We start from the raw sequence: 27,388 nt of genomic DNA on the forward strand, positions 1-27,388 counted from the left end.
TTTCATAGAAAATGTTGAATTTCATGCTGTCACCACTGTATTGTATCAGTATAAATGATGCTACCTATGATCATTTGGTTAAAGTGGTGACCACTTCATTGAAGCCCATTTTTGGTTTATGATTTTTTCCTAACTAAAAAATAATCTGTAGGATGATCTGTGGCAAGATATAAATAGTGTATTCCCCAGTAATGTTTGGGTGATCACAATAATCCTTGCATGATTCAATTATTACTCTGGAGCTGCAAAGTACATTTTTCTAGCATATCATATTTCTATTATTCCTTTCATATTTCTTGCATTACTCTTTAAAGGAGTGTCCATGATTAATTTGTGATGTTTACACATGAGCAGGAGGAGTAAATGGTGAAATGTGATTTTTTATGTTTCATTTCTGATGTAAATACATTCTCACTCAAGTTTCAGAATTTAATGTTCAAAATGGCTTAATTTTCATTCAATGTGCTGAATAGCTGCCATATACCCACTAATCTCTGTTTTATACATAACTGATAAGTTATGATTGCCTATATCAGATTATTAAGTTTTACTGATGAAACCTTAAAATAAGTCTTCCAGGTATTTCATATAAGTCAGTCATATAATATTTGTCTTTTTGAGTTTGTGAATGTAATTAATACCAGTGAATTGTGTACTTGAAATTAGTTAAAATGGGAAACTTTGAGTTGATATATATTACTACAATAAAATTTTTTTAAAAAACTGCCAGTGATTTTCACCAATTTATATATAAATCTGGGAAATTTCATTTTATATTTGGTACAATTTCCAAGAGTTTCATGACTGTTATCTGATTTAATTCTTTAATGATTATGTGAGATTGCGTTGACTACTGGTGAAAAAATATTAAGAATGAGTAAACTCGGAGTCAGACAATGCATAACTAATCCATGGTTAATCCAGCATTGAACCCTAAGTCTTCAGAGTTTTTAAAAAGTTTTCCACTCTAGCATATAGGTTCAACATAAGTTTCATAGACTTGAATATGGGTCCTAGGGCTGCAGGTTAACATCAGAGTTGTGCCAGGTACTATGAGCTGGAATTGATAGGCTGGTGGTTGTTTCATATTTACCAATAGTTTAGATGTGGTCAAAATCACCTAGGTGACCAGATGGCAGCATCTTTCTCTTATAGCTGATATGGCATCAACTTCCCTTATCTCCATTTAAAAATTATGGAATAGTATGGAAAATACACGCATATATTTAAACTTTATAAATGTTCATACTAAAATGTATGATATGGGAATCAGCTGTACCTCAATCAGTTGGGCTCCCATCTACCATATGGGAGGCCCTGGGTTCACATCCCAAGGCCTCCTGGAAGGCAGGCTCACCCACATGCTGCAGAGAGCCCCTGGCCTGGGCACCGTGGAGTACCACCCAGCTCACAAGCACTGCAGAGAGCCAACTCAGCAAGGTGATGCAACAAAAAGGGAGACAAGCAAAAATGCAGAAGAGAGTGCAGTGAATGAATACAGAGAGCAAACAGCAAACAAGTCACAAGGGGGGGATAAATAAAAATAAATACAGACACAGAAGAAAGCACAACAAATGTACACAGAGAGCAGACAGTATGCAAAAAAAAAAAAAGCCACAAGGGAGGGGAATTTTAATAAAAGTGTATGATTAACCATAGGAGTTACATTTCACTATTTCATACAATCAAAAAACATGAAATAACCAGAATGCACAAGAAATTATGGCACATTCATAAGTTTATATTACACTGCATTATAAATAAAGTTGTAAACATATATAAAGCTTTGTAAAGCACATTAACTTTATCTACTCAAGCTGAAAAATATTTATACCTTATGTGGTAACTAGAATAATGACTTCCCAAAGATGTCCATATTCTAATTCCTAGAACTTGTGGATATATTAGATTACATGATAAAGAGGAATTAAGGTAGCCAATAGAAATATGGCTGCTAATTAACCTTAAGATAGGGAGATTATTCTAGGTTATTTGGGTGAACACAGTGGATGTAACAAGGGCCCTTGGAGATGGAAGAGGGAAGCAAGAAGGTCAGTGTGAGAGTATTAGGATATGAGAAAGACTTAATCAGTTAGAGCTGGTTTTTGAAGTTGGAAGGGGACTGTTTTAGTCAGCCAAAGGGGTGTTGATGCAAAATACCAGAAATTGGTTGGCTTTCATAAAGGGTATTTATTTTGGGGTAGAAGCTTACAGTTACCAGGCCATAAAGTTTAAGTTACTTCCCTTACCAAAGTCTTTTGCCACATGTTGGAGTAAGATGGCTGCCAATGTCTGCCAGGGTTTGGGCTTAGGTTCCTCTCTTCATGGGATTCGCTTCTCTCTGGGTGAGGGTTCCTCTCTTCATGGGGCTGCATATCTCTCTGGACTTAGTTGCTGTGCTCATTCCACAAGGCCAGCTGTAGACTATCAGGCAAATGGCTCCATCTCTCTGCCCCGGGCTTCTGCCATGTGTAAGGAGCTGTCTCTTTTCCTCTGTGTTCATCTCCTGTGTGTACACTTCCTGGGCTCCAGCTCCAAATTCCAAAATCAAAATTCCAACACCACAAAATCCAACATCAAAATCCCCATCTCTGTCCTTTGCCATGTCTTTTATTTGTGAGTCCCCACCCATCAACACCCTACTGATGTGGCCCAAGAGAAGCAGTAATCATAATTTAATCATGCCCAGGTATAGACCAGTTTACAAACAAAATCCAATATCTAATTTTGGAATTCATAGCTATATCAAACTGCTACAGGGACTCTAGCCAAGGAATGTGGGCAGTCTATAGAAACTGGAAAGAGCAAGGAAATGGATATTCCCCTAGAGCCTCCATAAAATAACAGCCCTGTTGACACCTGTTTTTAACCTAATGAGGCCCATTAAAAAAAATCTAATTGGTAAATCAGTTATAGGAAACTAATAATTTGCAACCAATAATACTCCTTATAGAACATTAGATCAGGGGAGCCTGAAAAAAATGTTCATTTGTTTTAGCATTTTTATGGCAAATTATGAACATTGCTCTTTCAAAGACTCTTAATAAAATTAAAAAAAAGAATCCTTAAGTCCGAGGTTGGATTATATCAAATTTATCTACAGTTATTGGACGCAGTATTCCATATATGCCTGTCAGTTTAAGTTCATCAATTCTATTCAAATTTTCTATATCCTTTCTGATTTTTTTTGGATTGCTTGATCTAACAATTACTGAAAGATGGTGTAAAAATAATTGACTGTGGAGGTGAATTTATTCTGTTTGATAATTCTTTCAATTTTTGCAGTACATACTCTTGAGACTAACATTATGTACATTATATTTCAGAATTGCTTTTGTTTTCTTCCCAGAGTATTTAATCTCTTTTGATTAAGAAGTGATCCTCTCTACCTCCCCTCAAACTTTTTGTTTTTTAGCCTATGTTGCCTTAAATGTCATCATAAAGTACATAACTGGATTTGCTTAATTCCAGTTTGTAATCTTTCACATTTAACAAGTGCACCTAGTCCATCTACATTTCTTATAATTCTTTCTGCTATTTTTATTTCATGATTTCTATTTGTCTTGATTTTTCTGTTTCTTCTTTCTCCATTAACTATTAGATTTTTCATATTTTTTATTCATGTAACCACATTTTAGTGTTTATCATAGAAAGTCAAATGTTTTTAAGTTTTTCAACTCTAAAGTTACTTAATAACTTATGCTTCTCTTGAAGAATATGAGGACATTAGACCTTAGACTATTTTAAACATTTTAACTCCTTGTTTGAGATATCACTTGCATTTTTTTGATCTACCATTTTTTAACTTGATAGTATATTTTCTTTTATTCTGTTTGGGATTAATTGGGAATTTGGATTCTGTGGTTTGCTACCTTTAATCATTTCTGGACCTTTCTCCATTATTTCATCAAAATATTTTCTCTGATCCAATAATTTTCAGTTATTCATTTGGAACCCCTAGTAGCTGTATTTGAACATCCTCATTCTCTTCTCCATGTTCAATACACTCCTTTGAAAAATATTTTCCATCTTTCTGTTCTTTTGGTACTTCATTTCTGGATAATTTCCAGTTCTATCTTTCAGGCTGTTAATTTATTCAACTGTACTATGTCTGCACCTAAACTGCTTTTAACCCTATTGAGCTTATTATTGCTTCAATTATATATTAAATTTGATATATATTTATACATCATAATCATATATTATATTTCAGTTATAAAAATATTCATTCCTAGAACATTCTACTTTGTTTTTCAAATACTCTTAGTCACTATACTTTACCTCAGTGTTTTTAAAAAAATATTTATATATTAAAAAATACTTATTTTATATTGTGTTTGACAGTTCCAATATTGGAATTTATAGGTCAGATTTTACTCTCTTGTTTCTGTTGGTTGTTATTCATAGTACATTATTTTCACCTGAATCTTTTATTGTTTGCTGTGAGCCCATATTTCTTGGAATTTTAACACTGTGAATACTTTTCAGCCTGGGATGAACATGGGTTCTTTCAGAGAATATTTCCAGTAGTTCCTGCTATATGACTGGTAGCACCTCCAAATTTAGACCATTAAATCTGAGGAACTATTCAAGGGAAGGCTGTTTGTGGTTATTAGTTCTGAAAGAGAAACATTTTTTAATTTTTAACTTTTTTTGTAGAGACATATACATAACTCAAAATTTCCCATTTTAACCACTTTCAAGTGTACAGTTCAGTAGTATTAAGTACATTCACATTGTTGGACTTTTCCCCCTTAATACTGACAGAACTTGAAACAGCCAGTCTTCTTGCAGGTCCCTGTTGGTAGGAGAAGGCAAGGGAGCAGAGCTTTTTTCTGATCTATCTTGCATTGAAATGTCTAGCCCTGTATGGGTCACAGGCTTATAAATGAGTGTCCTATCATATTCCCATCTTGGAAGTGTGTCCTGGTCTTTGTCTCTGTTCTCTGATATTCTTCTGAGTCCATAAAATCTAAGCTTAAGTTCCCTGGGTTCAATTAATGCCTTAAATGCAAATGTGAACTTCTTATTTCTGTAGGTTCCTGCCTTTCTATGAATTTTGGCCCAACTATGCCCTACATAATATATTGAAGAAGATATATGTATATTTCATCTGGAACTTTTAGGGCAAATTAATTTTTATTCTATTATTCTGTTTATCTTTATCGTATTGGATTGGATAAGATTTCCTTATCGTTTTTATTTTATTTTTGCATCCCTGGCTTGGAAGTTGTACATTCTACAATTTTAAAAAATTCTAAAATTTAAAAAAGGATAGCATACATATTTGACATGAATTCTAAAGCAATTTATATCCTTTTCTCCTAAGAATACAAAGACTAAAATGCTTTTTATGTTATTTGATTTCTGACATTTTAGTTTTACTCCCTGCCCCTTCCAACTAGAAATCATTTTTATTATTGTCTTATATAGTCAACCCTTCTTTAGATGTAGCACTCTATGCAGTACATTCCTTTCTCACCACTCCTTCTTGCAATACATTTCTTCCTTCTGAATTTAACTTCTTTTACCATGAAGTATATCCTTACTTAGAGGAAATCTTCTGTCTTTTGTTCTTGATTTAAAATTGTTTTTTTTTCCTTATTTCAGAATCAAAGTTAAGCTGGATAGTGATTATAAACAATTTTCTTTTAGCACATTAATTTTATTCCCATATATTCTGGACTCCATTATTGCTACTAAAATATTAGTAAAGGTAAAATTTCTTTTTTAAGAAAATTAGTCAGTTTCTTTCTCTTTGACTATTTTTACCAAATGTTCTTTGCCTTTTTATTCAGCAGTTTAATTTCAATGTGGTCAGGTGTACATTTTGCTTTTATTTTTTTCTATATTTTATTAAATATGTTTCCCTAGTCAAGGACCCTTATCTTTAATCAGTTATGGGAAATTCTCAGTAGTAATCTTCGATATCAGGTTTTTCTGTTCTCTGGATTCTTTTCTTCCAATGCTTTAATTAATATGTTAGACCTTCTCATTCTATCTTCAAGGTCTGTTAACTTTTCTTCCTTGTCTTCTATTTAACTGTGTTCATTCCTGGGTAATTTCATCACATACATATTCAAATGTACTAAATCTGTCTTCTGAGGATGTATTTATTTATTTATTTTTTCCAGAAGTCTAACTTCATTCTTTTTAAAATTTCCCAGGTCTTTTGTGATTATGCCTTTTTTATTATAACTTATACCTTCAATTTCTTTTTCCTATTAATATAATTATTCATATTTAAATCTATCTGACAGGTGTTTTTTAAAGAGTTTAGAAAGGAAATACAAATATTTTATTAAAGGATTTATAGAAGGACATACACAAACACAGTAGTTATCTCTGTATGGTGAGATTAGTGTGGATTTTTCATTTTGTCTATTTGTTGTTGTTTTTACTTTATTTCTACATTGCTTATGTAATAACAGATACCCTTCAAAGCCAGAGAAAATAACTAGTGCTATGGTGCCAGGTTACCTATCATACAAACCTCCTGATAATAAATAAATGTCAAATAGCCAAACCTACAATATGACAATCTACTGAGATCATTCAGATACCTAAACTGATTGGGGATCAGTCATAACTACGGTTTAATACCACACGTTGGATATTAAAAAAAAAAAAAAAAAGTCAAGGCTTTAAAAAAAGACACACTTTCTTAGATATTTTCAAATACATTTTATATCCACCTCTGAAGTGTTTTCAAGCCAATGGAATGTCTGTGGCTTTCAGAATATTGTGCAATTTTCCTTTTCATATAATATTTCCCATTATGCATAATCTAACTGCAGTATGATTCTGTTTTAATACAAATCAATAATTCTCAAGCATTTTTAACAACCTACTTCATGCCATTTTAGAAAAACACACATAAACATACAGCCCAGAGTATACACTTCTGATTTATATAACAGGAATTATCCATTTAGCTTTTCTACAAAATACTTTAGGCTAAAGAAAATAAGAAATAATTTGAAAATTGCATAAAGAGAGAAAAATCATTGTGGCATCTTCCAGCTAACAATTTTCAAATATAGCAAAACTTTTTTTCCTTATATATTATACTACTATGCTTCAAGAATTCTTTACAGTCATTCTGTAAGTATTTCTATTGAAATTTATGAAGCATGTATATTAAGACAATGAAAAATTCACCAATTTTGATTAGTACACTTCAACAAAAAATTTTTTTAGCTTAAATGGCCAGAGCATTACTTCACGTACATATAAATTTTATTGGACCCAGAAGCTGACAAGTTTGTTCAAAAGTGATGATGGACAGATTTCTGAAACAAAAGAAAGGCTCAATAGCAACTTTAAAAGAAAAATCTTTGTTCAAAGAAACATTTTAATGTCCCACATAGTGAGAACTTTCTTCCTTTTCCAGTTTTAAAGTATTTTTTTATGGCAACGTCCATATTTTCTTGAAATTCTTTAAATGTATTAGTTATTGGAAGAGATACTACACTTGTTTCTAATAGGAAAATCCATCTGCAGGCACTCAGTTGAAGGAGTGAGTTTAAATTCAGTAGGTGGAATGGAACTGCAACCAGTTGCAAAAATAAGATTATCTTTCATTGTTGTTGCAGATTTACAATTTTCAATAGCTTGTAAGTAACTGTTCCAAAATCCCAAAGTTGTATGTTAGACAACGGGTAAACTGTAAAAAGATCACTAAGAATTTTCACAGAAAGATTATAAGGTTTATGATAGGATGCTGCAAAATACTTCTGGAGAAGTCAGAATTTTCTCTAAAATGTAGAGTTTTCAGACCCTGCTTAAAACTTTTGAAAGGTGTTTGGGCTCTCTTAACTACATGGTCGAAAAGTATGTCTTTTACCAACGTATATTTATCACTTATTGTCTAAGACATCCAATAAGCTGTATGTAGTTAGAGCATTCATTTATTGCTGAGTTAAAGTCAGCCATATTTGTTGTAGTATTTATCTTGGGCATTAAGGGACAAGTTCTTTGACAAGGACCCTTCAAATAATGATGAGCTTTCAAGATGCTGCATTGAAAGACTCAAAAACTCTTGTTTTGATCCAGGATGCTCTTGGCCAAATTTATCATTTTCATTTACATAGGCTATTTCAATTGAGTATACAGGATTAAAGCTTTGATTTCTGAATCTATCTAAGGCACTATTCCAGATATTGGCTTTGTTGATATATAATCTTTTAGTTTTTCTTTTAATTGGGAATCCTAACTCTATTAATACAGTTTAAAAACTCTTCTAAATTTGCTGCCTTGCCTTCTTCTAACAGGTTGATTCCTTGCTCCTTTCCAAACCAGTGGGACTTCCAGGGGTGTTCTCATTAGATCTGGGCTCCAGGTGACTGAGTAATTTCAGTGATGACTCTTCTAACAAACAATCAGTGATATCCATGTTATTTGAATTAGGCTAAGTGTGCTTTTTGGCTTCTTTTGAAATCCCCTGAATTGTAGATGATACCTTCCACATTCCAAACACTCCCAATTTTGTTCCCAGGATTGTAGTGAGCAACAGTCTAAATGGGTTCCACTAGAACCACAACATTGACAGTGTTTTATTTCTCATTTGCTGTCAGGTCCATTCTATTCTTGCCCTTTACAGTGACATCCTTGGACATCACAAGGCTCATGGTGCTGCAAAAGCTCTCAATAAGCATTTTCCTCTAGTTCCCAAGATACATCTTTTTCAGGAATATGAATTCCATTCTCAACATCTCTTTCTGAAATGTATCACTATCATTGCATACATGCATCTGAAGAAAAACACTCCTGCGTTTATTGCTTGAAACTGTAAACCGTTTCTGTGAAACCAAGCATTCTTACTACAAGGATTTCATAATATACTGTATGTTGGACTAGGCTCAATAAATTCCAAATGGCACATGGTAAGGACTGTCTATAACAATTAGATGTAATTATTTGAACAGGTTGATGGTTCCAACGAATGACCCAAAATTGCCAGTGATCTGGAAAATACATTCTCTCTGAAGGCCACATGGAAAATGATAACTTTTTACATCGGAGTGCAACATATTCAATTAAAGCACCAGATTCCTGGCAAAGACAGGTTTTCAGTTTAGAACCTCTCCACTTACTTCCTGATGTCTTCTATAGAAAACCATAAACTCCTTCTTTACCTCTCTGCCAAAATCTACTTGACATCAACGAGGTTCTGTGTGTCACCAGATTAATTTTCATTCATTTTACAACGCGGTTTTGGCAGAAGTTCCAGGACCCGGGGTAGCACTTTTCCATTCTCGCGCCACGGGACACGCCAACGGGCTGCAGCCCCATCCAACGGCCAGTAAGATTCAAATGCCCCTGCAGTTTTATTTAAAATGTTTTGTTTTTGTCAGGTCTGCTGACCATATGGACTACCCTGCAAGAAGCAAGCTCTCAGGTAAGTTATATGCTTTAGTGTTCAGTAACGTTGTGTTTTGCACGATTGTTGTTACAAGACCTTTATCCTTTAAAGGAGGTTAGCATCTGTGTCTCCCAAATGTCTTTAATGATTATCACTGGCCCTTTTATGTTCATTTTACAGATTGGCAGTACCCAGAGCGAGCAAATTGGAAACATAGGCCTGTAACTTCTCAGGGAAGACTGTTTTCCCAATCAGAATTCAACCTTAGAAATTTACCATTCCCTCTCATTAACTTGTACCATTTGTTGGATGATTGGTCATTTAGAGGATTTTCACTGATTTATTAATCACCAAAATGTACTGCCTTCATCTGTGAACCTGAATGTTAACACCCTCTCCTCTCCTGTATTTCAATGATTTTAAATTCTAAGCCCTTTTATTTTGAGACTAGTAACTCTCCATACAGCTTCTATGGATTCAGCTCATTCACTAGATCATCTGGTTTCCAGTTTTCTTGTGGCTTTTATTCCTTGAGGGAGACAAATGCATTCATATAGCTTTGCACTTTTTTTTTTGCTTTTTTTTTCTTTATTTTTAAAGAAGTTTTATATTATATAAAAGTTACATCAAAAATACAGGGATTCCCATATACCCCACCCCTTCCCCATTAACAACATCTTTCATTAGTGTTAAAATTGATGAACAAATATTGAAGTGTTGCTGCTGACCATGTTCTCTAGTTTACATTATGGTTTACACATTACACATACAACTTTTAGATTTTGACAAAATGTATAATGGCCTGTATCTGTCACTGCAGTATAATGCAGAACAAGCCCAATGCCCCTCAAATGCCACATTTTATACCTATTCCTTCTTCCTCCCCTCAGAACCTCTGGTGACCACTGCCTTTATATCAGTGTTACAAGCTCTTCCAATTCTAGAATAATAAAAAGTCTACTTTGGTCCATAGTTGCATTCCCCCCTTATGTTTGTTCATTCCTCAATTTTGAGGATTTGGGGATAATGATGCCCACTCTGCTTCTGATTGAGAGGGGGCTTAGATCCCATGGGGCAGATGGATGGAACTGTCTTGCTTGTAGATGTAGATACTCCGGGTTTTGGGATGGGAGCTGTCCATCCTCATTTCCTTGTTAGTTGTCCTGGGTGAGTTCAATGAACTGGAGAACAGGTATTTAGCTGCAACTCTGCTGAGATTTGGGCATATGAATAGACCAAAGATTTAAGCCTCTGGGACATAAATTTAATAGGTGTAGTGCTAATTATAGGTTCAAATAAAGGGGCAAAAGAACCAAGTGTAGGGAAATTATAAGAATCTAACTCTGATTCTTTGGGGAGATGGGTTATCATATATTTCAAGGTAAGATCTATCAATGGGGTGCCAATTTCCTGGGTTTGTCTGCCTTACTTATTGGGTCCAGGTGTCTCTAGAGCCCTTTGGAGCACTCCTGCTTGAGGCATTGTTTACTGTGGCAGAAATGAGATCTTTCAGAGAGGTGAATAAGCACAACCTCTGGAAATATCTCTTGATTCACTTTGAAATCTCTTAGCTATAAGAAATAATTTGTATTTAGTATTTCCCCCTTTTGGTCAAGAAGCATCACTAATTGGTGCTTGTTAATACTCCCTTGGTGCCAGGAAGGCTCATCTCATGTCCCTTATCAGGGGGAAGGCATGGAAGTTTTGCTTTTAGAAGAATGCTTGCTGTACTTCTTCTAGAATTTCTCTGCATTTTGTAGCAAGGTTTTTAGTCAATATTACAGAAATGGAAGTCGATGGTGGTTGTTATACAAATCCCTAATAGAAAGGGCTACTTTTCAAGAAGCAAACTTTCAGTCAGATGAAGTGGATGAGAAAGGCCAAGGACCACTTCACTGGGATTAGACAGAGGTTTGTGTAAGATCATTTCAACTCTAATATTCTATGATAGAAATTTTACTTTATAATTCATATAGGGATGAAATTGTCAATTGTGTACTAATAAACTGGATCTCAAACAAATGAGCAAAACAAAAATAAATAATTCCCCAAAGCACTATTTGTAGCATTTGCTAATTTTCATGGTGTAAACACTGCCACTGATAGCTGATTCCTGGATATGGCCAGCCTGATCTTACTATTATGAACCAGTTCCAGTACATCACTGCATTTAGTATATATTCCCAGATATGTATTTGTGATAGAAATGATATTTTCACTTTTTCTTGGCAAAAGATATCCTGAGTTTGAATTTCAGACTACACTTCAGAACAGATATCATCAAACTTTTTAAAATAAATGGCATGGTAATAAATATTTTAGGCCTCATATACTCTCTGTTGCATATTCTTTCTTTACAAGCCTTTAAAATGAAATGACTGCTCCACAACAAGCCCAAAGATGGATTTGATCAAGGGCTAGAGTTTGCTGGACCCTGCTCTGGCAGCTTGTGATTATTTTGCCTTATAACAAACTGTGATTGAGCTTTCTTAGAGAAAATAAGAAAATCACAGTCTCTCCTAATGTCTTGTACCATTTCTGCAATTATCAAACCAAGAAATTTCTTCTGGAATCAGTGACCTGGCATAGGAAAAAAATACATGCTTTAAAAATTCATTAAGAAACTTCCCATAAAAAGTGAACATACAGATTGCTACCTTATTATTATAGAAATACTTTCTGACCAGCTGCAGTTATCAGTTTTAAGATTTCAGTATCACTGAAACAAAATTGATGAAGATACAGCACATTGTAAATCGAATACAGAAAATTCCACTTCCTATCAGAAATAAAAAACTAAAAATCAGATCAAATGAGACAAAGGGGCAACTGGGAGGAGGAAAATGGAAAAGAAACTTGTTTTTCCTTTATCTATAAAGTGAGATTAGGTAGCAAATTTGAGATGGTTGTCAGAATAAACAGCTAGAAATCAGAGCATAAATCACAAGGTATATATTATTCATTAGCTGATAGCTGTGTTAGTGTATTTTAACTCAGAATTAATTGCTAGTAGTTACTTGAGTAGTTGAGAGATGTACCCATTTTCTAAGTAAGTAGAAAGCTTTATGCCCAAATCAGTAATTTCTTGTATAGTTCTGAACTTGGTCATCTCTTAAAGGCTCAGCAAAAGTCTTTGCTATTGCCTTGGTGAATATTGAGAAATAAATATCTTTCTTTCAGAATGGTGGTGATTTCCATAACACATATATTCTAAAAGAAAATGAAATTTTCTTATACCAGCAATGGCTGCCTTATAGAAGATATCTCTAGGTTATTAAATAGGGATAACTAACTTCTATGATGTATTTGTATCCTTGTGATAAAGCTAGTTTACCTTTAAAGAATATTCCAGGTAAAGAAGGTACTCATTTTTTAACTCAGAAAATATTAATTGATTTCCTCTTTTGTGCTAGACAGTGTTTCAGGCACTAAAGATAGAGCAGTGAATAAGACAAAGCCTATGCTTTCCTGTTATTTATAGTCAGAGATATTGGGTGGAGAGTGGGAGGGAAAAGAGAGAGAACAAAAATAAATATATGATATATCAACTGGTGATCAGGTCTAAGAAGAAAAATATAGAAGGATGGAGAAGTTCTATCTGATATGATTGCAGCAAAACTCTGAAAGATGGTGAGGGAATGAGCCATTTGTATATCTGCTGGACAAGAGCTCTTGGGAAGAGAAACAGTAAGAGTCTGATGAATGATGAGTGAAAGAAGAGATGCAAGATTGTGGAGATAGCTGGGAGAATACTACCTAGAGCCTAAAGGTTTTATTCTGAAGGATAAGGTTGGCTTTGAAGTATTCCAAGTAGAGAGGTGTGGTGTTTAAAGCTGTATGTACCCCAGAAAAACATGTCCTTAAATTTACTCCATTCCTGGGGATGTGAACCCATTATAAATGGAAGCTTAGGATGAGAATACTTCAGTTCATGTGCTACCCACCTAAATCAGGATGACTCTTTAGTGTACCACTGGAGTCCTCTATGAGAGAATGAAATTTAGAGATGTAGAAAGCCATAGCAGCAAGAAGCTAAAATCAGTGAATCCTGGAAAAGAAGGAAAAGACCAGCACTGCTGCCATATGCCTTGCTGTATGACATAATGAAGGATTGCCAGCAACTGATCTTCAGGAAGGAAGCATTGTTTTGATAGTGTCTTTTTGTTGTTGCTGTTTATTTTATTATTTATTTCTCCCCCTACCCCCATTCCTCCCAGTGTCTACTCTCTGTGTCCATTCACTGTGTTTTCTTCTGTGTCTGCTTGTATTTTCATTAATTGGCTCCAGGAACTGATCCTGGGACTTTCTGAAATGGGAGAGAGGTGATTACTCTCTTGTACCACCTCAACTCCCTGTTCTGCTATGTCTTCTTATTTTCTCTCCTCTGCATCACTTGTTGCATCATCTTGCTGCACCACCTCTCTGCATCAGCTGGCACTCCTGTGCAGGGAGGCTTTCCTGCACTGGGTGGGATTCCACACAGGGTGGCACTCATGCGTGGGGCAGCATTCCCACATGGGCCAGAATTGGTGTGGGCCAGCTAGCCATGTGGGCCATCTTGCCCTCACCAGGAGGCCCTGGGCATCAAAGTCTGGATCTGCTATATGAGAAGGAGTCCAATTGGTTGAGCCACATCTGTTTCCTATAGTGTCTTGATTTGGAAATTTTCCTCCTCAAAACAGAGTAAATCAATTATCATTGTTTAACAATGCCTAGGAAATCAAAACAGTGTTGATACCAGGAGTGGGGTGCTGCTATTGAGAAAAGAAAAGTGTGGAATGGGTTTTGAATTGCATAATAGGTAGAGACTGGACGAATTGTAAGGCATTTGATAGAAAAGTTCTTGATTGCTTTGACAAAACTGTTATATAGAACATATATGCTAAAAGTACTTCCCATGAGGACTCTGAAGAAAATAATGAATGTGTTATTGGGAACTGGTGGAAAGGTGATCCTTGTTTTTTTTTTTTTTTTAATTCATTTTTTTAAAATATTACATTCAAAAAATATGAAGTCCCATTCAACCCCACCACCCCCACCCCTGACTCCCCCCACAGCAACACTCTCTCCCATCATCATGACACATCCATTGCATTTGGTAAGTACATCTCTGGGAATCGCTGCACCTCATGGTCAATGGTCCACATCATAGCCCATACTCTCCCACGTTCCATCCAGTGGGCCCTGGGGGGATCTACATTGTCCCATAATTGCCCATGAAGCACCACCCAGGACAACTCCAAGTCCCGAAAACGCCTCCACATCTCATCTTTTCCACCCATTCCCCACACCCAGCAGCCACCATGGCTACTTTCCCCACACCAATGCCACATTTTCTCTGTGGACCTTGGATTGTTTGTGTCCATTGCACATTTATGTCAAGAGGGGACTTAGATTCCACATGGATACTGGATGCAATCCTCCTGCTTTCAGTTGTAGGCACTCTAGGCTCCATGGTGTGGTGGTTGACATTCTTCAACTCCATGTTAGCTGAGTGGGGTAAGCCCAATAAATCAGAGTGTAGGAGTTGAAGTCTGTTGAGGTTCAGGGCGTGGCTATCATATTGTCAGTCCAGAGATTCAAATCCCCTAGATATATCTTAAACCACAGCACCAACTACAATTCCAGTAAAGTAGCATGAAAGTCTTGTGAAAAGAGATCCCATCTGAGTCCAGTTCCATCACACAGAAACACCAGCTCCAAAGAATAGCCAACTGACATGGCAGTGAACCCCATCTGCCATGACCATAGAACCTGTGGGTCTCTTTAGCCCTCAAAAGAACCAATACTTGGGGTTGTATCTACTTTATCTGTCTCTGAGACTCTGCTCAGGTGTGCATAAGGGCAATCCATCTGACAACCTCCAGACTCTTTTTTACAGACTAATAGCCATATAAACTCATTTCTCCTTTCCAGTTCCCCTTACATTAGGTCAAACAGCATTTTAAACTCCTGTTATTATATGTAGACAGGGATATTCTGCTGGTCCACGTTGAACCTTTAATTCAAGGTCATTTTCTAGTTACACCATCAGCTGGTACTTGGTAGTGATCTCTCGGTGCCAGGGAGGTGCATCCCCGGGTGTCATGTCCCATGCTGGGGGGAATGCATTGCATTTGCATGCTGAGTTTGGCTTCAAGACTGGCCACATTTGAGTAACATGAAGGCTGTCAGGAGGAAACTCCCAGGCACAGTGCTGCTCTAGGCCTTGTTCTTATTTCAGGCTTATAGGCTCACAAGCATAGTAATTAGTATCAGGGGCTCACTGTTGGACCCTCATTCCTTCCTGGTCCTTATCATTGCACCTGGGGGACTGCTGCTGCTCCCCTAGGGACCACGACAGAGCACCCCCGGCCAGGAACCCAGTACCCCCCAGCTGTTGTTTCTAATTGTTTCCACTATGAGTATATCCAAACATTACCATGCATCCTCAAGGTGATCCTTGTTTTAAAGTGGCATAGAACTTGGAAAATTGAGTTCTGATGTCAGATGGAAAGCATAACTTGAAGACTATGAACTAGGATATTAATCTGAAAGATTTCCAAGCTAAATGTAGACAGTGCAACTGGTTTCTCCTGGCAGCTTCTAATAAAATGCAAGAGGAAAGAAATTAACTGAGAACTGAACTCCTGGGCACAAAGGAACTGTAAATTGATGGTTTGAAAAATTCATAGTTTCTGGAAAACCAGTCCCCAGACAATAGTTCTCCAGGGGATGATTTAACTTAAAATGGAGTTAATCAGCAATTTCCATGCAACTCAAAATTGGGGGTGCAATTATGCATAAAGGATCTATGGAAAGTTATTTTATCTGTTGGTTTGGGACCTCATGTACTACCTGCGAAAGTGCCAGGTTTTTCTGTGAGATCGCTGTGAATAGAACCACTGCCAACCTGGATTACAAAGGACAGAAAAGGGACAGAACCATGGAAGCTGAGGTCTAGATCTAAGACAACTTCTCAGGCCAAGAGAATGGGCCCACCCATGTGTGTGGAAAGGATAATTCTTCCCTGGCTCTTGGAGAAGATGGGCTTTCTTCACCATTGTTCAGGATGAGTGCCGCCCCACCAGTATTCTGAGAGGGTGGAGCTTGTGCTCAAGAATTTGCAGAGAGCTTGGCTGCCATCCAAGTGCTTAGAGATTGTGGAGTCTTAATCCCAGGGTTCGAGGAGAGGATGGCTGCTGGGCAAGTGATTGGATGGGGTGGGGCTGCCACTGCATTCTGTGTTTATGGATTGGGAGATTACATATCATTAAGATGTCAATACTACCCAAAGCAATTTATAGATTCAATGCAATCCCCATCAAAATTCCAGCAACAATCTTTGCAGAAATGGAAAAGCCAATCATCAAATTTAAATGTAAAGTTAATGGGCCCCAGAGAGCTAATGCCATCTTGAAAAAGAATGAAGTTGGAGGACTCACACTTCCTGATCTTAAAACTTATTACAAACTCTTGGTAAACAAAAGAGCATGGTACTGGCACAAGGGCAGACATATACACAAAAGAAATAGGAGTGAGAGCTGAGAAATCAACCCTCAATCAGTTTATGGCCAACTGATTTTTGACAAGGTGGCAAAGACTCCTCCATTGGGAAAGAATAGTCTCTTTAACAAATGATGCTGGGAGAACTGGCTCTCCATTAAAAAAAAAAAAGGCAAGGAAGACTCCTACTTCACATCATATACAAAAATCAATTCAAAATTGATCTAAGACCTAAATATAAGAGAAAACTATTAAACTCCAATTTAAAAAATTGTGGAGAAGCATCTTTAGGACCTTGTGCTAGGCAATGGCTTCTTGGACTTTATACCCAAAACACAAGCCCTAAAAGAAAAATTAATAGGACCTCATCAAAATTAAAAACTTTTGTTATTCAAAGGAATTTATCATGATAGTAAAATGACAACCCATACAAAAGTAGAAAATGTTTGGAAACCACATATCTGATAGGGGATTAATATGCAGCATATATAAAGAAATGCTTCTACTTATCAAAAAGACAACCCAATTACAAAATGGGCAAAAGGCCTGAACAGACATCTCTCCAAAGAAGATATACAAATGGGCAGAAAGCATATGAAAAGATTCTCAACATCATTAGACATCAGGAAAATGCAAATCAAAACCACAATGAGGGAAGTGGACTTGGCCCAATGGATAGGGCATCCGCCTACCAGATGGGAAGTCTGCAGTTTAAACCCCCAGCCTGCTTGACCCATGTGGAGCTGGCCCATGCACAGTGCTGATGTGCACAAGAAGTGCCATGCCATGCAGGGGTGTCCCCCACATAAGGGAGGCCCATGCCCAAGGAGTGTGCCCCATAAGGAGAGCCACCCAATGTGAAAGAAAGTGCAACCTGCCCAAGAATGGTGCCACACACACGAAGACCTGACACAGCAAATGATGCAACAAAAAGAAACACAGATTCCTGGTGCTGCTGATAAGGATAGAAGCCATCACAGAAGAACACACAGCAAATGGACACAGAGAGCAGACAACTGGGCAGGTGGGAGGAGGGGAAGGAGAGAGAAATAAATAAAAACAAAACAAAAAAAACCCACAATGAGATACCATTTCATACCCATTAGAACAGCAGTTATTGAAAAACTGGAAAATAGCAAATATTAGAGAAGATGCAGAGAAATAGGAACACTCATTCGTTGCTGCTGGCAATGTAAAATTGTACAGTTTCTGTGGAAGACATTTTGGCAGTTCCTCACAAAGTTAAGTATAAAACTAAAATATGATCTGGCAATTCCACTACTACGTATATACCCCAAAAGAATTGAAAACAAGAACTCAAACAACTATTTACACACTGATCTTCATAGTGGCATTATTCACAATTTACAAAAGATGGAAGCAACCCAGGTGTCCATCAACCAATGAATGGATAAATAAAATGTATATACATTCAATGGAATGTTATTCAGTCTTAAAAAGGAAAGCAATTCTGATACATACTGCAACATGGATGGCCACTGAAGACATCTCGTTGAGTGAAATAAGCCAGACAAAAACATAACAAATATTGTGTGATCTCACTGATTTGAAACAATTGGAATAGGCAAACTCATAGTCAGAACCTACAATATAGGTTACCAGGCATTGGGGTGGGGATATGGAATGGGAACTACTTCAAATATACTGTGTTCCTATTTGGAAGGATAGAAATATTTTGGAAAGGGATGGTGATAATGATAGAACAACACTGGGAACACAACAGCACTGTAATATATGTCTGAATATGTTTAATAGGAGAAACATTAGATTGTATATATGGTAACAGATTACAAATTTTTAAAAATCTAGGGAAATACACTGCACAAACAAGCAACCCTAAGTTAAACCACGGACTTTAATTAATAGTATAATTATAAAACTGTGCCATCATCAATTGTAACAAATATTCCAAACCAATGCAAAGTATTGATGGTAGGGTGATATATGGGAATCCTGTATTTACACCTGATTTTTCTATTAACGCACAATTTTTCTATTTAAAAAAAAAACCAAACTAAACACATAAATGAAACATAAGCAAATAAATTCCCATTGTTTAACCTGACCAATTTCACGGTATTTGCTTTAAGCACCCTGGAAATAGAACAACAGCCTTCTGGCTGTTATCTGAGATGAGGACGATGGGATGAGTGGGGGGAACTGTAGACATGAGCTATGTAAAGTGTTCAGATAGGCATTAATGTTAATTTTGAGAATTTTATTTTATACTAGCCACCATTATATGTCCAGCTGCTGGAAATATTTTTGGAATGTAGGAAAGTTTAAAACCAGAGAGGTATTTTATGATGATATTTAAAAACATCAGTTGATGATGATGACATGTAGTGTTTCCTATGGGACAGGCACAGTTTTAATCCTCAGAGCAACCCTGGAGGACAGGGTTACATTTTATGAATGAGAAACCTGAGGCACAGGGAGGTTAATTATATTCCTAATAATCTGCTTACACTTAGTATGAAGCAGAATTGTTACCAATGTTACATTAATTGTAACAATTATTCCACAGCAATGCAAGTGGTGTGGTGGTAGGGTGGTATATGGGAATCCTGTACCACATTGTTTTGTAAACCCACAACTTCTCTAATAAAGAAAAAACATTTTTCAAACTGTAAAAAATAGGAAAGGACCTGCATTTTTAAAAAGACAGTTGCTAAATATTTATAATGTGGCATCCTTTGTTAAGATGGATTTTCTCCTTACCATTCTTGTGCTCTATTGTCTGGACTAGGAGTGGATAACTGGGGCAGGCTAGTGCAGGGAAAGGGAAGATTTGGGTCACAGCTGAAGACCTGGCAGACAACATGGCAGATGAACAACATGGCTGTGAGACTTCACCCAGAAACCTCCTGAGGGCAAGGCTGCTTGAAAGATTTCCCAAGACCTGGCTACAAGATTCTACTTTGAACTCTTTCTGGGGTCAAGGAGATGCCCCAGATAACCCCAAAGAGGCCTCCTCATTGGGCCTCTGAGAGCTAAATGTGGGGATCATAAGGCAACCAATCAGAAGAGCAAAAGGTTGGAGCTTTTTCCAACATTTGGAAGGGGGAAGAGTCAAGGTTCTAAAAGGCCTAACGTGAGCCTTCTGCCTGCATGACTCACCCTGCAGCACGCTGCAGTCCATATCTAGGAAAATCCGTTCTTTTCTTGTTTCTTAATAAACTCTTTACTCCCTTTACTACTCTATGGCTGTCTTTAAATTCTTTCATGTGACATAATTCAAGAACCTAGAAGCCCAGGACCCAGAGGGTTCTCCTAGCATAACCAAAAGTCCATGGGCAAAATCCAACTCACCCTTTGATTTTGTAAATAAAGTTTCACACACACATGCAAAGACACTGAGTTGGGATGTAAACTCAGGTAGAAGGACTTCCAGAATCACACTATATTCTTCCACATGAAAATCACGGGAATAGCCAATACCATGTACCTCCTGATAGGATGCATTGGGAATAAATCAGCATCATTTCATCACATCTGAGATGCTCCTGCCAAAAATGCACAATCTGAATCTAATGATAAGGAAACATCATGCAAATCCAAATTGAGAGACATTCTGCAAGATAACTGGACTACACCTTTTAAAATGTCAAGGTCATAAAAGACAAAACTCAGCCAAATTAAAGATTAAAGTAACCTGAGAACTGAATGCCAAGCATTCTTTTGGATTTTCTGTTGCTATAAAAATCATCACTTTGACATTGGTAAAATTTAAATAAAATTTGTGGATTAGAGAATAATATTGTGTCACTAATGTCTATATTTTATATCTCTTAAATCATACTTAACATGCTTTAAAACATGTCTGAAACTATTGGCCAAGATTTCTAGGCAGAATAGACACTTGATAAATATATGTGGACTGCGTGAATGAAATGTGTAAGAATTTGAAGTGATTTTTCAAATTTGATTTCTTAATACCAAAGCTGGGAATTCTCCTATAGTGAGGATTTTCCAAGTACAGTGTCTGGTAGCTAATAAGAATAGCTATAATTATTGAGAAAGTGATACTTCACCATCACCATACTCTGGCACCATCTGTGGAAGTCTTGCAGGAAAGTGTCACTTGTACATGCAGAGAGGAGTGAACAGGTAGAAAGAATGGTGTGAACAAACTCCTAAGGGAATGTTGACATTTTGTTCTAGCAACAATGACTTGAAGAATTTGACTGAGAAGATTTAGCCCATGTAGAGGAGTTAAATTTAGAGATGTCAGGAGAGGGCAGCTTACCATATCTTGGGTTCCATGATGAGAAGATTGGACTTCACCCAGTGCCTACTAAGGAGGGACTAAAGAATTTTGAATAGGGGTGAAATGTCCTGAGCATTAAGAGAATTAATTTAATAATAAAAGAGTGAAGTTTTCACAGAGATAAGGAATGAGCTAGGATATTATTACATTACCTTTCATTATTTAACTGTAGTTAAATGTGCCTACTATTAAATATATTTGAAATTTTTCATTTGGGCTATAGCAGTTCTTTTTAAAAATGACCTCTATTCTATATAATTCTTGCTAAATATTGAGGCATGACAAAAAACATACCAGGCAAAAGGTGACAGTGGTTTACCCTTGAAACTAAAGAGGGTCATCTATAACCCTTGGCATCCTTTTATTTATTTTAATGGAAGCTGAAACACTAGGACATTTCTACTAGCCCACTACATTTAATAACCATCATAGTTATGGTTTCCTGGAAGTAACAGATATGTCCAGAGAAACTTATTCCTTCATAAAAAGTTCATCTTTTAGAGTTTTCCAGACATGATGAAACATTTAGGGTCTTGGTTAGGTCTCCAGAGTATAACAGAAGTCTAGTAAATGGACTTAGAAAATGCAAAACCTCTACATTTCAGAAGGTTGCTGTAAGTTATTTGTTACATCCTGACTACACCCATAAAACACCTCATTCTTGTGTATTTCCTTAGGGAATGCCTCTATTCCACATACAAATAAGAAAGAGATTGGCTTGGGAAAGTTGTAACAGATGACCAAGCTGGGTGGTAAATGTGAGGCAGATGCAGAACTGAGATGTCTCCATCATACAAGTCTTTTCTTAACTTGCCTACTCAGAGTGGGACCACCAGAGCTCCTGGCAGAAACTCCTGTTATATATCTACAGACATAATTGTTTCACTGTGGATCCCTCTTTCATCCTGTAATATTCAATGTGTTCATTTTTTAAACCCACAAAATCCTACAAGCTCTCTGGAATAGCTGGACTGATTGGTTAATTTGATGTGAAATTGTTTAGACACCAGTTTAGTTGGCCCACGTGGTAGGAAGACTAAGAGGAACATTAGTTAAAACAAAACACACAAAAACTAGAGGTTTATTTATACACCACTGACTTTTGTTCATATATTCCAAAAGGCAATTTGAGGAAGAAGTGTAAACACATTTATACAATTTCCTTGATGTCCATCACCACACATACAAAAAGAGATACCTAGCTTATTTCTATTTTCTAGAATTGGGCATTTGCCTTGATTTTTATTTCACACTGATATCTAGAAATAGGACTAGTTAATTGTTTCTTGGCCTTTTGGCTAAGATCAAGTGTAGAAATAGTGTTAGGAATCTGTCATTTTAATTAATTTAAATTCATTTTCTATAAGGAAAAACAATTAGCATTCAGTATATTTTAATGTGCATTTTCTCACTATGAGGAAAACTCCAGTGAAGTTTTTTAGTAATACCTTATTCTGAGTTCTTTTGTGTGATGCAGGAAAACAGCTATTTTTTGGGGGGGGGGTGCCATTTTTAAAGTCCTCCCTCAAGAAGACCAATTGCCCAGGGACTTGACGTTTGGGGAAAGTTGTGCAGATTTCTAGAAAGCACATTTTTGGCTTGGAAGAGAGTGATAGTCTTGCACAAGACTTAAACCTCAAGACATCAGTAGGTGGTAAGTGACTTAAGAGCCTTAAAGGATGTGATTTGTTACTGAATGTCAAATGCAGCTCTTCAAAGGGACTAGCAGGTAAAGTGGAAAGAAATCAGATAAGTGATATTTGTTCAGAGGGATGCTAAATGATCAAGAGATTCTGAGATGGAGTTGCGGGTTTAGGATTGTTTTTGCCCCTCACCTTGAGTCTTGCTGAAACACGCCACAGTGGTGGTGTTTCCATTCCCTGGGAACAGGAATAATGAGAAAGATTTTAGTTCTTAACTCTTTTGCAGTTTTTCAGGAATGCTTTCACCCATGTTTTTATTTTTTGTTTCTATCATCATATAAGGGTAACTTGGTGGCAGATATCTGGAGAAAGAGTGTAATGATTTGGCCCTTTATTGCATCTTATCTTTCTAAGATGGTATAGCATGTTTTATATCTTAGGGGCAAATAAAGATTACAGGAACAAGGGACTCAATTTTATTCTATTAATTCATATTAGCAACATAAGAGTGTTCATGTATCATAGCTACATAACAGTAATTTATTTATTTGCCTCACTAACAATATACAAAATAAGAACCTATATTATGTAAGTACATGTCGATAACTTGATTCAACCTCATGTTCACTGATGGAGTAAATAGTTATTAAAATGATGTCATTTTAGTTGACAGGATATGGAGTTCTTACGGATAAAAGAACTATTTCCTCTCTACTGTCACCTTGAGAACACCAGGAAACCAAACATTAGATGGGCACTCATTTGTGTTGTTCAGTATTTTATCAGCTGTTTTCTTAGGATGCATTAAAGAAATAATAAACACCACTACATTTTCCACACTGTGGAAAGGCACTGATTATAAATTTAATGCTGGTGTGAGGTGCCAGTGATATATTCCAATTCATACTTTTCCCTTAATTCTTTGAATAATTTGGAATTAAGATGATTATAGATAGATAGATACCTTATCTATATCTTAACTGTAAATATATTCCACTTTACGAATGGATTTTGGGGCTTCTTCCTGTAATGATTAATGGTTTGGTAATGCACCCAGGTTTTTTTTACTTTTAAAATAGAAGAGATTATTTAAGAAATATATGTTGGATCAGTCTTACTTTGCCAGCTCTAGGACAATACCACACATGGTGTGGCTTACCAACAGGAATGTTTTAGCTCATGGTTTCAGAGACTTGCTGGCTTTCTCCCAGGATCTGTAGGTTCTGCATGGCCATCAGTCTTTGGGTTCCTTGGCTTTCCCATCATACGGTGATGTCCTCTCCTTTCTTTTTTGGGCTCAGTTGACTTCCAGCTTCTTCTCCTCCATAAAGACTCTAAGAATAGGATTAAGGCCCAACCTCATTCTAGGAGTTTAGCATTGGAGCACTCACCAAGCAGAACTGATTAACTTTAACACTGCAACAACTCATCAGGAAAGTGGAACATTATGTTTCCCTTTGAATGAAAATCCTTTCCTTAATCTTCTATTATTTCAATTCAATAACAAATCTCCATCTTGAGCAACCTTTTCCTTTCTTATCTCTCCTATATACTTAGTATGTTGAAGAACATAGTAATATCTTACCATCAATTTTATGACTATTTTACACTAGAACAATCTTACATATCTATGAAATAACCGTATTTTGTTATTCTTACAGAGGAGACAGGCTCTGGTAGACTTTTAAAAAATATTTAATTTGAGCAGAATTACAGGGAATTTATTTTTAGGGAGATGTAAATGCTTAAATTAGAAATGAGTTATATATATTCATAAACATTAGCAAGGTTATAATTTTGGCTAGCAAAGGCTGTATCAAAGTCTTGATTATGTTCATAAAGATATAAGAGGAAAAGAACATAGCCTTATGTCTGAGTTATATGCTTCTGCAGATCAGTATCCTCAATCATATAGGTTATGGAATATTTTAAATTGTTTCTTTTTTTCTGGGTTCTTATTTATATTTATAAGTATAGACTTCTTTTTCCTGTTTTCCCTGTCAAAGTAACTTACAGTCTCATTGAAATATAGCAAACAGAACTGCCTCAGAGGCATGGAAGATTCCTTAATGTGGTATTAAGCAACACAAACTAACACATTCCGTAAACTCTTCCAACTGCCAATTCTCTCTTGCACTGCATCAAAAATGAGATGTACACAGCAATTGTATCATTAATTACAAAGAATAAAGCTACAATGGCTGAAATATAATACTATCACATCTTCAGGAATTTTCCTCTGGATGAAATGATAGTAAAATTCAACTGGAGAGTAAATTCCACACTAAGAAAGTTGGTTGCCCTAAAGTGAAAATATACATAGCATGACCACTACTTTATTGAAGCCATATGTTTGAGCATTTGCCTACTCATCAAGGAGATAGCAGTTTTCAGGGGGACATTGCTGCAAATAAGATCTACATTGAGGGGTGTTGGAGAAGCTGTAGATTTTCATCCCAGGGAAGAGTTTGGAAAACAATTTCCTGGCTGTCTATCAAAGTGAATGTAGTTGTTTTGATAAGCAATGGGTTGAAAGTTGTGGTGACTTTGAAATGCAGTCACACAGGTTAGTATTTCTTTCTTGAACTCTTCCCTCCAGCTACACTGATCACTGGTTGGAAAGCTCATAGCCAAGATCTGACTGCTTTGTTTTTGGTCTATTCATGTAAATGCATTTATGTATTTATTTATTAGCGAGTTGCTGGATCTTTTGAGTAAAGAGGCCAGCATCGAGTCAAGCAAAAGCCACTTCTTATATTTTAGATCAAGTGTCATAAGTGTCCTTCCAATTCTATTGTTTGTGTTCCTTTTACAGAACAGTTTCTAAACCCTGGCAATATTGATATTTTGGGCCAGACAGGGCATTGTGGGGGGAATGAGGCTTCACATTGTAGGATATTTAGTAGCATCTCTGGCTTCTGCCTACTAGATCCAGTATCACACCCTCATTGTTATAATAAAAAATGGCTCCAGATATTGTCAAGTGTCCCTGGAGGACAAAACTCATCCTTGGCTGAAAACCATTCTTTGCAAAACAAGTCAGCAGCTTTTGAATTTTGAAGTATGAGGGAAAACACTTACATTCTTTGTAATTAAAAAAATATATATTTTACTTCCTATGAAATGTAGAATTAGTTAGGGAAAGTGGGATTGAAGAAACAATATAGGAACTGGATCCAATCATTCCCATGCTTAAAGCCCTGCAGTGGCTACTCAAGTCACAGAATGTAAGATCCAATATTTTTACCATGGTCTATAAGAGCAAAATTTTTCACAATCTGGCCTCTGTTCTCACTTCACCCTCTACCATTTGCCCCTTGCTCTCTCCAGCCACTCAGCCACTAACTTTCTGAAAGTTTGCTTCTTGAACAAACCAAGCTATTTCTTGCCTTAGGGCTTTTGCACAAGCTTTCCTTTCTTTCTGGAATATTCTTCACCTTGTGTACAGCTCTTTTTCCTCCTTGTCATTCAAATTTTAGCTTAAATGTCATCTCTTAAAAAACTTTCTGACCATCCTATCTTGATAGCAAATTTCCATTCAAGCCACCTAATCTCTATTCCATTACTAGAATATTCCCCACAGCATCAACACTGTCTGAAATGACACTGTTTATTCACTTGTTTTTAATTTTACCTTTCCCTTCTCCAACCACCTCTATTTCTTTTGAATATAATCTCTATGAGGACAGGGGTCTTGACCATTTTGCTCACTGCATTATCTCCAGGACCTAGAATGTGCCCAACACAGAACTGATAATTTATACATATTGGTTGACAGGGAATTATTTCAGTAAAGAAATATTTAGGTTTGCTTGTAAGGCTTATTATTATAGAAGTCTCATCATGCCTTTCTTTTTGTTTTTTTAATGTTACCCTTGACTAACTAAGGGCTCCTGGGGAAGAGGAAGAAAGAGATCACCCCTAACAAATAAAGTGTTGGAGATATGGTTGTATGATATATTGTCAAGCCAGTTAATGAAATCTAAGAGAAAGGGTTAAAACACAAATCCTATTCTTTTGTTTAAAACACACACACAGGCTTCAAATTCCTTTGCAAAGTGTCTTCTGAGATTTCAGATTTTAATGAAAGATAATTTTTAGCTGGTTCCTATTTTTATCTTCCAGAAATGAAAACATATGGAAAGAAAATATCTAGATTTCCAAGCTTGAAAGTATATTACTGATACCAAAAATACTTGCAAAGTGGTGTAATAGATAAAACTCCACAGAACTGCATTTCATTTGACAGTCCTGAGACTTTTTTCAGTGACTGCACAAAAGCATTAACTAGAAATGACCTAGGGATAGGTACTGGATCAATACACACCAGTAAGTTTGTGAAATCAATTTTTTGCTCCTCAGATACAGGAAAATTGATATAACAAAAGCTGTGTAGCTCCTATTAATTGCCCACAGTAACAGAAAAGTTATCAATTAATTATTGATGTGTTCAAAACCATGGGAAAACAGCAGTAGCTCCAAGGTTAAGTGTGTAATATAGAAACCTTCCCTAGCTGAGTGAAGGTGCAACTAGAAGCCAAACAGATTTTATAAAAGTAAATAGTTACAAAAATTGATAGCTCTATATTTGGGTTCATGTCCCTC

At 36.3% G+C, this 27,388-nt stretch overlaps 1 protein-coding gene across 4 annotated transcripts in view; it reads left to right on the forward strand.

The window, feature by feature from the left end:
• Nucleotides 1-27,388, forward strand: part of LOC131276914 (uncharacterized) — a 337,436-nt gene that overhangs the window by 288,957 nt on the left and 21,091 nt on the right. For 2 of the 4 annotated variants that reach the window (XR_011647775.1, XR_011647777.1), the window contains 2 exons: nucleotides 9,357-9,400; nucleotides 9,545-11,651. The gene's annotated coding sequence lies outside the window, so the exon portion shown is untranslated. Of the gene's footprint in view, nucleotides 1-9,356; nucleotides 9,401-9,544; nucleotides 11,652-27,388 lie in introns of those variants that run through there. The other 2 variants (XR_011647776.1, XR_011647778.1) reach the window with 1 other exon arrangement.

Source organism: Dasypus novemcinctus, chromosome 30 (assembly GCF_030445035.2).
Source record: "Dasypus novemcinctus isolate mDasNov1 chromosome 30, mDasNov1.1.hap2, whole genome shotgun sequence".
NCBI classification, from domain to species: domain Eukaryota; kingdom Metazoa; phylum Chordata; class Mammalia; order Cingulata; family Dasypodidae; genus Dasypus; species Dasypus novemcinctus.